At 47.0% G+C, this 10,677-nt stretch overlaps 1 non-coding gene across 1 annotated transcript; it reads left to right on the top strand.

Moving 5' to 3' along the window:
• Positions 1 to 9,002: 9,002 nt before the first annotated feature.
• On the top strand, positions 9,003 to 9,095 carry TRNAI-UAU (transfer RNA isoleucine (anticodon UAU)). Its single transcript is given in 2 exon segments — positions 9,003 to 9,040; positions 9,060 to 9,095. It is a non-coding gene; the product is annotated as a tRNA-Ile (tRNA).
• Positions 9,096 to 10,677: the final 1,582 nt, after the last annotated feature.

Genomic DNA, 10,677 nt, shown 5'->3' with positions numbered 1-10,677 from the left:
CTACTCTGCGGCATGTGGGATCTTCCCGGACCAGGGCACGAACCTGTGTTCCCTGCATTGGCAGGCGGACTCTCAACCACTGCGCCACCAGGGAAGCCATATATATATATATATATATATATATAAAAATTTATTTTTAATTTTATTTATTTTTGCCTGTGCTGGGTCTTCGTTGCTGTGCGTGGGCTTTCTCTAGCTGTGGTGAGCAAGGGCTACTCTTCATTGCGATGCACGGGCTTCTCATTGTGGTGGCTTCTCTTGTTGCGGAGCATGGGCTGTAGGTGCGTAGGCTTCAGTAGTTGCAGCACACGGGCTCAGTAGTTGCGGCACAAGGGCCCCAGAGCGCGCGGGCTCAATAGTTGTTGTTCGCAGGCTCTAGAGAGCAGGCTCAGTAGTTGTGGTGCACGGGCTTAGTTGCTCTGCGGCATGTGGGATCTCCCCTGACCAGGGATTAAACCCATGTCCCCTGCATTGGCAGGTGCATTCTTAACCACTGCACCACCAGGAAAGTCCTAGTGGTTATTTTTTAAATACATGCATGTCTGTAAACTTGTAATTTCTAATGTGTACTGTTAATAAGCATCTGTATCGACCCCTATAACAAGTCAAGGACAAAAGAATCTGGGCAAGATTTAACTTCCTGCTGGAACTCCCTACTGGCAACTTCCATGTTGATATTGTTTAGATTATTATTTTAAAGTTTTATACAGGCAAGAGTTAGATGTTTTTATATGTTTTTCTAATGTATTAACCAATTATTAAGTTACTGTCTCTCAGCTCCAAACTCACTTTCTATACTCTGCATCATAAGGCAGGGGCTGGGATTCTGCAAACTCCGTTTATGCTTTGCCAGCTGGTTCTGTTACCCCTGCAAAGTGGAGGTAATAGAGGGAGACTGCAGGGATGGAGGAAGGAGAGGGGACTTGCTCTTTCCTGATTTTCCTGTCTCCTGGCTGCCTGTGGCTCCTGGGCTCATCACCTTGGCTTCTTCCCTTGGCAGTTTCTAAATCCAATTTGCAATCTTTCCAGTTCTCGCAGAATCAGCTTTAAAGTGACCCCATCAGAGTTACCAGTTCCAGAAGCTGGCATGCCCTGTCAGAGGTCTGAGTTTCAATTCTGCAGAAGTCGTCCTCCACTTTCCAAGGTTTAGTAATTCACCTTCTTCTTTGGTTCCCTCAGCCCTAGCGGGTATAACTGCTTCTTACAGTTGCTACTTCTGTGATACTGCAGATTTTTTTTTGACTTTTCAGTTACTAGTTAACAACTTTAAACCTAGTTAACAGTTCTCTGTATTACATTCTCTTTGTTAAACAACCGGCATGATTTCTGTCTCCTGACTAACGTACTTTTATAAGCTTAATTCTCTGTACTAGAAGATTTCTTTATGGTTGTGATTTGCAACTCAGGGAGGGTTAGGTTCTAAAATCGGGGCATCAAATAATAAAACGGATTGACCCTCCAATATACTACTTCTCTAATGTGATCGTAGTTGTCTGTTGGCCCTGGGATGGAGCCAGTAACTGCAGCGAGGACCCCACTGGACAGGGCAGGGCAGGGCAGGGCAGCTGAGGAGAATGCCCTGCAACTGCGTGCTGGTCACTGTCAGCTTTTCAGGGCTCTCTGCAAATACAGCAGGAAGTTTATGTCTCCCTGTCACCTCACAGGTGGAAAGTCCTCAGGGAGACATTCACAGGCCAGCTCTGCTATGAGCTTTCAGTTTGGCTTATATGTCTGCTACATTTCCATTTTTTTCTGGCTCCAGGGCCAGTGAGCTCTTCCCCCTCCCCTCCCTCCCTCCTTCCTCCCATGGAGGTAATATTCTTTAGCTTGCTGGTCTTCTTTTCCCTCTTTGCCAGGGGCCATGGACGCTACTTCCCTTCAAATCACTCTGTGTTAGACACTTCCACTGCCCTCTTACCGCACCCCCCAACATCCTGTGGCATCCCCCTCATTCTTCCTAGCATGGATCTCACATGCCTTGGACAGGAGTGGACATATGTGGGCTCTTATGAGTCCAGGGCTGTGTGGACAGTGGCTAAGCTTGGCATTTCTTGTAGCCTAGGTGTCATGGCGGAATTCATACCTGCTACCTACAGATGAGGAAACTGAGAAATATCAGCCACTCCTACAACTTAATTTAAAAAATGATCAAAACCCAAAAAACAAAAAAGACAAAAACAAAACAACAAAATGATGGGTGAAAGATCTGAACAAACATTTCACAAAGTTTCACAAATAGCCAACAAGCATGTCAAAAAATGCTCAACACCATTAGTCATCAGGGATATATAAATTAAACCTACAATGAGATACTATTATACACCCAGTAGAATGCCTAAAATTAAAAACACTGCGAACACCAAGTGTTGACAAGGATGCAGAGCAATTGGAATGATCAGCATTGCTGGTGGGAGTATAAAATGGCAAAACTACTTTGGAAATAAGGGTCTGGCACTTTCTTACAAAACTAAACATAGAACTTCATCAAAATTAAAAACTTTTGTGCATCAAAGGACACTGTCAAGAGACTGAAAAGGCAACCCACAAAATGGGTCAAATATTTGTAAATAATATATCTAGTAAGGGATTAGTATCCAGAATATACAAAGAACTCATAAAATTCAACAACATAAAAACAAGCAATTAATTAAAATTGGGCAAAAGATTTTGAATAGACATTTACCCAAAGAAGATACACGAACGGTCAATAAGCACATCAAAAGATGCTCAACATCACTACTTATTAAGAAAATGAAGATAAAAACCACAATGAGATAGTACTTCACACCTGTTAGGATGACTATTACTAAAAAGAACCCCAAACAAACAGAAAATAAGTGTTGTGCATTCCTGGTGGGAGTGTAAAACAGTGCAGCTGTTGTGAAACGCAGTATGATGGTTCCTCAAAAAATTAAACAGAATCACCATATGATGTGGCAATCCACTTTTGGGTATATATCCAAGAGAAGTGAAAGCAGGACCTTGAACAGATATTTGTGCACCCATCTTCATAGCAGCATAATTCACAATGGTCAAAAGACGGAAGCAACCTAAGTGTCTATTGACTGACGAATGGATAAAAAAATATGGTGTATACATACAATAGAAAAGGAATGAAATTTTAACACATGCTGCAACATGGATAAACCTTGAAAACATTATGCTGCCTGAAATAAGCCAGACACAAAAGGATAAATGCTGGGTGATTCCACTTATATGAGGTACCTAGAATAGTCAAACTTGTAGAGACAGAAAGTAGAATAAAGGTTACCAGGGGCTGAGGGAAGGGGGATGGAGAGTTTATTGGTTAATTGGTACTGATTTTCAGTTTGGGATGATGAAAAAGTTCTGGAGATGGATAGTGGTAACAGTTACACAACAATATAAATGTACTTAATGCCACTGAATTGTACACTTTTTCTTTGGCTGCACTACCCAGCAGTCCCACTCCTGTATTTACTGAAAAGAAATGAAAACGAAAGGACTTGTACAAGAGTGCTCCTAGCAGCTTTGTTTATAATAGCTCCAAACAGGAAATAACCCAAGATGTCCATTAATAGGAGAACAGCTAAGCAACTGCGGTGTATACATGTAAAGAAAAATTATTGAAGCCACTCAGTCAGTTGTTGGCTAAACAGAGATAGGAACAAAAGTTGTTTTGCTCCAGTTCCTTATCTTTCTTCAACCGCACAGGGTGAGTTTTCCTACTCACTCCAAAATTTTGACCTAAGGACAGCCCTGAATGTTACTGAAACTCCAGAGTTCCATAGGTGCCTCTGCTAAGACTCTTCCTCCTCTCAAAGGGAAGACCCCATCATTATCTGTGCTTAGGATCCAGGATCCAGTCAGGAGGCGGAAACCACACCAGTACTTTGAACAGGGAAAAATCAACATGAAGAACTGTTAACCAGTTAACGGGGACTACCTACTAAGAGGGGTCAACGGGACTCTAAGGGACACAGGAATAACGGATAAAGGGAGCAGCCACTACCTCCAGAGATGACACAGAAAACCCACGGAAGGATAAACTTGGAAAGGGCCCTCGCTCCCTGCCACAGCTGAGGCTCAGAACTCACGGGTGGGGGCGTGGTGGGAGAAGTTTGCTGAGGAGCTGCAGGCTGGGGCTGGCGAGCAGGAAACGGCGATGGCCGAGTCTGCCCGGAAGCCGCCCGCCGGCAGCTGTGCAGTAGAAGCCGGAAGAAAAGCCCTGGCAAGAGGGCGAGAAGGCCCTTCAGTGTTCTGCGGACGCCTACCCCTGACGCGGCGCGAGGGTGGTGCTGGCTGGCACGCAGGGCAGGGCCGAGACGGTGTACTTGGAGCTGAAGAAGCTCCAAGTTCACAACAGGCGCACACCCCTTCAACGTCCTCATAATTAAACGACGTTTAACTGGGAGTGGTTCCTGTTTATGTTTCATGTACTGATAGCGGTACGAAGGGGGCTGTGGTTAGGGCAGTCCCGTGCTCCCGGCGGTCCGCTGTAGTCACTAGTCACGCCCGTTGAGCCCGTATTATTACAGCCACCCACCCCTACGCCCCTCGCTCTCAGAAATGTCCCTGTTGGGAGGATGAAGTGTGTGGTCACGTAGACGATAGTATTCCCACGGATAGTAGGCAGAGACATAATAAATACACACAAACAAACCTGCTTGAAGACAGCCCAGGTGTGGAGAGGCCACAAGATTCAGGGAGAAGACAAGGGCACTGAGGTGAGCGCGGCAGCCTGATTCCCCCTTGAAGCGCTGGCCGGTTTGGAGGTGGCAGAAACTAAGAGGCTGAAAAGCCGAACCAAAAGCAATAGTTCTCAAGGGTAATATGTGATTTTAAAAATGTACATCTGAGTCTGTCTAAAAGAGCTCTTTTAATAAGCATAAAGTAAGTCTGACATGCAAGCACAGTGTCATTGTTAAAATGGCAGCATCTTTCTTATCGCTACGTAAAGTAATGGCACATTTTACAGGTTATGGCAACTTGGGTTTGATGAAATACAGTCTATTTGTTCCTATGGTATACTTGTTCCCACGTACAGTGTCTCTATAGGAGAGATTCCTAGAAGTGGAACTGCTGGGTCAAAGGTCATATATTTGATAGATTCTACTAAACTGACTTAAAAACAAACAAACAAAAACCCTGAACAGTGTCCATTTCCTCACACTCTCCTCAACACAATGTTACCAATCTTTAAGACTTTTTCTCCTCTGACAGGCTCTCACCATGTCCTCATTTCAGCTTCAGTCCAGAGTGAAGGAATCTGTGATTCCCAAAGTATCATCATGTTCCACTCCTATGTGTAATTGGTTCAAATCTGCATCATACTTTCCTAGAGTTTGGGCCTTAAGACCTACGCATCTTTCTCCTCCTAAGGGAAAATAAAGGGTCATTTCTCCACGTGGCGCTGGTGAGGATCACGGACTATTAGGATAGGAAGGGATCTTAGACACTGCCAAATCCTAGGAGTTCTGAAAGACATTCAAGACGGTCTTCACTGTTACAGGTGGCAGAGTAGCTTTTCAATTTCTACTTAGAAAAGTAATAATTAAAATAATTATTCAGACAACCTCTTGCCCCATCAACATGCAATCACTTGGGGAGCGTCTCAGTGCCTGTTGACCAGCACCTGCAGTGGTCCCTGCATACAAGAAGTGTGCGTATGACTCAGCTGAAGAGGTGGGTCGTAGGTGACTTGTGACTCCTCTACAGCAACTTTTAAAAGTCATATACTGCTTCATATATAACCATAATGGAACGCTGGCTAAACACATAAAAAGTTTGCTGAAATAAAGTAAAAGAAGACCATATACTGAAAATTCTACAAATTTGGTTCAAGATGATATTCATTTACTAAATGTGCAAATTGCATTCTGCTAATCAAAATATCTTGTATGTCAGAAACAAAAGCCCAAAAGAGAAAATATACTGATCATTATATCCAATTTGGTCTTTCATTATTAGGGATGAAGACCAACCATACCCGCTTCATGTTATTTGCAGAATGGTGCTTACATATAGCAGCCAGAACCCTTCTGTTTTAGCTCATCATTTAGACACAAAACCATGAAAGGAATAAAAATAAACCAGTTTTTAAAGTGCAAAAAGCACAAATTCTAAACATTCGCTTAGGAAAGCAGTTTGTGTCTATTTTTGATGCTACAATGAGTCATTAAATTTCATACATTTTAATATACATTTGTCCTAAGACCAATATGATATATGTTCTTTTAAAAGTTATTGTTAACAAAGCATGCTTTTCCCTTACATAATTAAAGTAAATTAAACATTTTGCATTACATGGTAAATGGAAGAAGGTTGAGACTAGTCTTATTACAGTATGGGTATTACTCAAGATTATTTTAACATTATACATATATCTAAAATAGGTTTTATTTTAAAAATCACTTCATTACACATCACACAAATTATTAAATGCTTAAATAATTGCAAGTTGTTATCAAGAGTATACATGGTAAAAGGCATTCTCCAGTTAAGCTAGAAAGCTCTTATCTGGTCTAGATCCCTCAGTTTATAAATGGGGAAACTGAGGCCCAGAAAGGGTAAGAGATTTACTTAAGGTCACAGAGCCAGGGAGGGCCTCAGACTCACTCTTAGTTCTTTGCTCTTCAGGGTGAGTGTGTATGAGGTTAAGTGATTTGAAGGTCTCAGTATATACTTGTTCTTGCTGAAAAATCTCTCTGGTGGCAGAGATTCTGACACTGCCCCCTCTAGGTTCAACATTGCCCTCACTCCTCCCTTAGAGCCCCAATTTCCTTGGGGACTAAGCTATTTTAGTTCCCAAAGGCTGTATCAGGTGCTGCCTTCCCTTCCCATGCAACCAGGGTCAGTCAGTATCTGCTGAACCAATACTGTTAAGGAGTAAGTCCATGAAAGCGGAGAGTGGGAAGGGACGCTGGACCACCAGGGCTTTTTTTTTTTTTTTTTTTTCAGGGGCCATTTTTGCTGCTTATAGTTCACCAGGCAGATTCTACCTGAGGGATTCAGGAGGGAGAAAGAGCAGACTCGGCAGATGCTACTGGATTTGAGAAGACGCTGTGTATGAGTCTACAACTTACTTTCTTGTCTTTCAGGAAATTAACCCCTTTCAATTTAGGGGGAAAAATTATTCCCACCTGGGGGCAAATCATGCATTTACTTTTAGAACTTGTTCCATCTTTTGGGAGGGACTTATTTCAAAGGCTCTGCTGCCCTTGATTTACCAAGGACTTGCCAAAGCATGCTCCAAGGAGCCCTAATCCTGGCGTGTTGTAAACAGCTCTGCATCCCACCATCTGCCTAGTACCTGATGGGATCTTGCAAGGGTGTTGACCATCCCCCTTCTGAGCTCTTGCTCTGGATGTGTGTCTCTCACAGTTTACAAACCACCAGGAGAGGCTCGCCTATCTCCTTTCTCTGGGTGCACAACCCAGTCTGTACAAAGCAATGAACTTCCTGAAAACACCACCTTCAGGAGGCCTCTGCCTTAAACTGAACCTGTGCTTGTCTCATCATCTGCCTGATCTCTCTAATCTCTTCTGCTCCAATTTCAAGGCTCTTCTACAATCGTACTCTCGACCTCATCACCCGAACACAACCTGTTAATGTGGGTTAGTCACCATCAAGGTGATTATGCATGATCTTTATTCTGCCCCCATCACTTGCTCATGCTGGTTCCGAAATCTATTGACATGGTGCTCTGTTGTTTGCTCTTCTGGCTCTCCCAGGAAAGCAGAGGTCACCGGAACAGGGTGATCAACATGCCAACAGAGGCCCAGGAGACAATCGACTGATGCAACGCCAGAGGAAGAGAGGGAGGGGGGAGGGGGGCATTTTGTGGAGGAGGCTGCAGCTACCCTCTCAGAGGGATGCAGGTTCCTAGCAGTTATCAGTCAAGGGCAGTAGGCACAGTGCCGAGAGCCCCCCAAATGTTTACATTTTAATTTTTTTTTGAAATCAGAAATAAAGATAATAATGAATGTAACAATAAATCCAGCCTGGATTATATTTGTGGTTTGTAGTAGCAAAATATAATTTTAAAAATTTTTTGTTGTTTTGATGGACAAAGGGGCCATGAAGACAAAAGTGTGTAAGGCACAGGACAGTCATAATTCGGCCCTGGGTACGGTTTACACTTTCTGGTTTTAAAAAAAGGAAATGGATATCCAGATATTTGTAGGGGACCTCTTGTTTTTAAATATTAGGAACTCGCTTTAAAATTAAACAAAACATACACGTCGTGGCCCAACAAAACACGTGGAGCTTAGCTTGCACCCTCTTGAAGGCCTGGGCTATCACCGTGTCCCCAGAATGCCCGTGGTTGGACACGATCCGAGCACCCCGCTCAGGATGTAAGAAGGGGCAGCAGAAAGCCTTCGGGGCAGGACAAGGGTCTGACGGTTAAATCTCTGCCCGGTCCGGTCTTGGAAGCTCGGTCGCCACTCCGGCCCAGGCGCTCCCTGGCTGCCCCACCGGCAGGCGCGGGCTTTGCTCATTCACGGGTTTTCCCGCTCCTGCCGACTTCCAGGGCGGCGCGGGGGGTAGGGGGGTGGGCTCCTCCAGCTCACCGGTCACGCGGGGGCGCGGGTCAGAGGCGACAGTCCAGGGCATCTCCCCGCTCGGCCCCACCCCTCGCAACAAGGCCCGCCCGCCGGCCGCAGCCCGGTTCCCGGACTAGGCCTGCTTCTCGCGGGGCCTGCTCCTGGAAGGCGAAACTCCACACTGAGGGCGCGGAGGTGGTTTCAGACCGCAGCGCCCGGGCTCCTCCTCCCGCGCTACCCAGGGAGGCGGGCTGTGCTCTTTTCAAGGTCCCGCCAAAGGGCCCCGCCCTCCCGGAGGGAGACCTAGCAGCCTTCCCTCCTACACTAGGCCGGGGACCGCCGGACCGGAAGCTGCGGGGTCTCGGGGCTCCGGTTCGTTCTCGCCTAGCCGCAAGCCGCGGGTGCGCATGCTCCGCGAAGGCCCGCACAGGGCCCGGGTGAACCCTGATAGAGCCGTCGCGAGGCGGGGTAAGCGGAGCTCCAGTGGCGCAATCGGTTAGCGCGCGGTACTTATACAGCAGTACATGCAGAGCAATGCCGAGGTTGTGAGTTCGAGCCTCACCTGGAGCATGACCCTTTTGGATACCCGCACCCCCTTTTACCACCTTGCTCAAGGGAACGAGTCAGTCTCTCTTTAGTCTCCTCAGTTCCTGTCTCTCACTGCTCTGCTTGCACGTCCTGCTTCGCTGCAGGCAGGAAGCCGCTCTCCTTGGCGCCTCACTCGCTTTCCAAGCTACTTGTTGCCCCCGCGCAGTGCACCGTCCAGCCGCCCGAACCCGTACGTTTACCTGCTGCTCCCTCTTCCTAGGCATTTCCTTTAACGGCATAGTCCCGGGTCCCGGTACCGGGGATGAGGACGGGAAGTCCCGGGGCGCTGCACCGGTGATGGGACCCTACCTGGGCCTCGTCATCGAAAATTCCAGGCGCCCTCTCTACGGGGCGTGCCTGAGTTCCCGGCGCCAGTTCCTTGCTGCTGCCCCTCACCCAGGGCCGGGAGCGGCGTGGTGAGCGCTGGCTGTCGGGGCCCGAGCGGGGCGACCGTTCCCGCGAGCTGGGGCCCGAGGCCCAGCGCAGGGCCTCAAGTGAAGCAGTCGCTCTCCTCCTTTTTAACTATGGGTTGGCCAAAAAGTTCGTTCGGGTTCTTCCGTAACATCGTTACCAAAACCGCGAACGAAACCCCGAACGAACTTTTTGGCCAACTCAATGCTGATAATTGGTCGTTGCCGCCTTCCCCCCATCTGCAGAACCCCTAGACCGCGGGCCCTTCTCCCTTACCCAGGCCTCCAGGCCTCCCTGGGCGGATTTGCAGTTTGGGAAAAGTGCCTGGGCGTTTCCCTCCCCCTATCTGTGCCCCTGCTCCCCGGTGTCAGTCAGGAGTGGTGGAATTCGCTGGCAGACGGGAGAACAGACGTTTTCTAGGGATATCCTTTCCTGCCTGCTGCACACCCCAGGTTCAGAAGTCCCCCTGGGGAGTAGGAAATATGCCAGCTGGGTTTTGAAGTCTTCCAGCACTCGAACATTCTGAGGCAGGGGGGCCGCTTTGTCAGGGGGTGGACGGGTGCCCCACATCCTCAGGAGGTGGGGCGAAGTAGGGAGCAAGCTTAGTTGGGATGAGAGGCCTCCCGGACGTGTTTTCCCGAAAGAGTGGTTTCAGCTGTTTTTATGGGCGTGCTAGGAGTTAACTCCTGGGATGGAAATACTACCAGGAGCGGTGAGAAGCAAGACCTAGAAAGCTCGGAGGTAGTGGGTGGAAGGTGGAGCTCTTGTCTGTCTTCTCAGCTGCTAATCCCAGCCCCAGATTCCGAAAGGGGAGCCCCATGCCTCCTGAAATGTGAGAAAATCCTTCCACCTCACCCAACCTGGCTGCCAGTTCCTCGCTGAACCGGATCTTTTCGCTCAGCAGATGGTTGAGTGCTCCCCTTTAGAAATCTAGCCAGCCTGGAAGCAAACATCTATCCCCAAACCCCACCAAAAAAAGTTTGCTTAATTTTTTTAAAAAAACAGGTTTATCGAGATATAATTCATATACCCTACAATTCACCCATTTAAAATGGGTACAATTCAACGAATTTTAGTACATTCACAGATATGTGCAACCATCACCACAGTCAATTTTAGAACATTTTCATCAACTCAACAGAAAATCCTGTAT

Source organism: Phocoena phocoena, chromosome 14 (assembly GCF_963924675.1).
Source record: "Phocoena phocoena chromosome 14, mPhoPho1.1, whole genome shotgun sequence".
NCBI lineage: Eukaryota > Metazoa > Chordata > Mammalia > Artiodactyla > Phocoenidae > Phocoena > Phocoena phocoena.
This window is presented reverse-complemented; position numbering and strand designations above follow the sequence as displayed.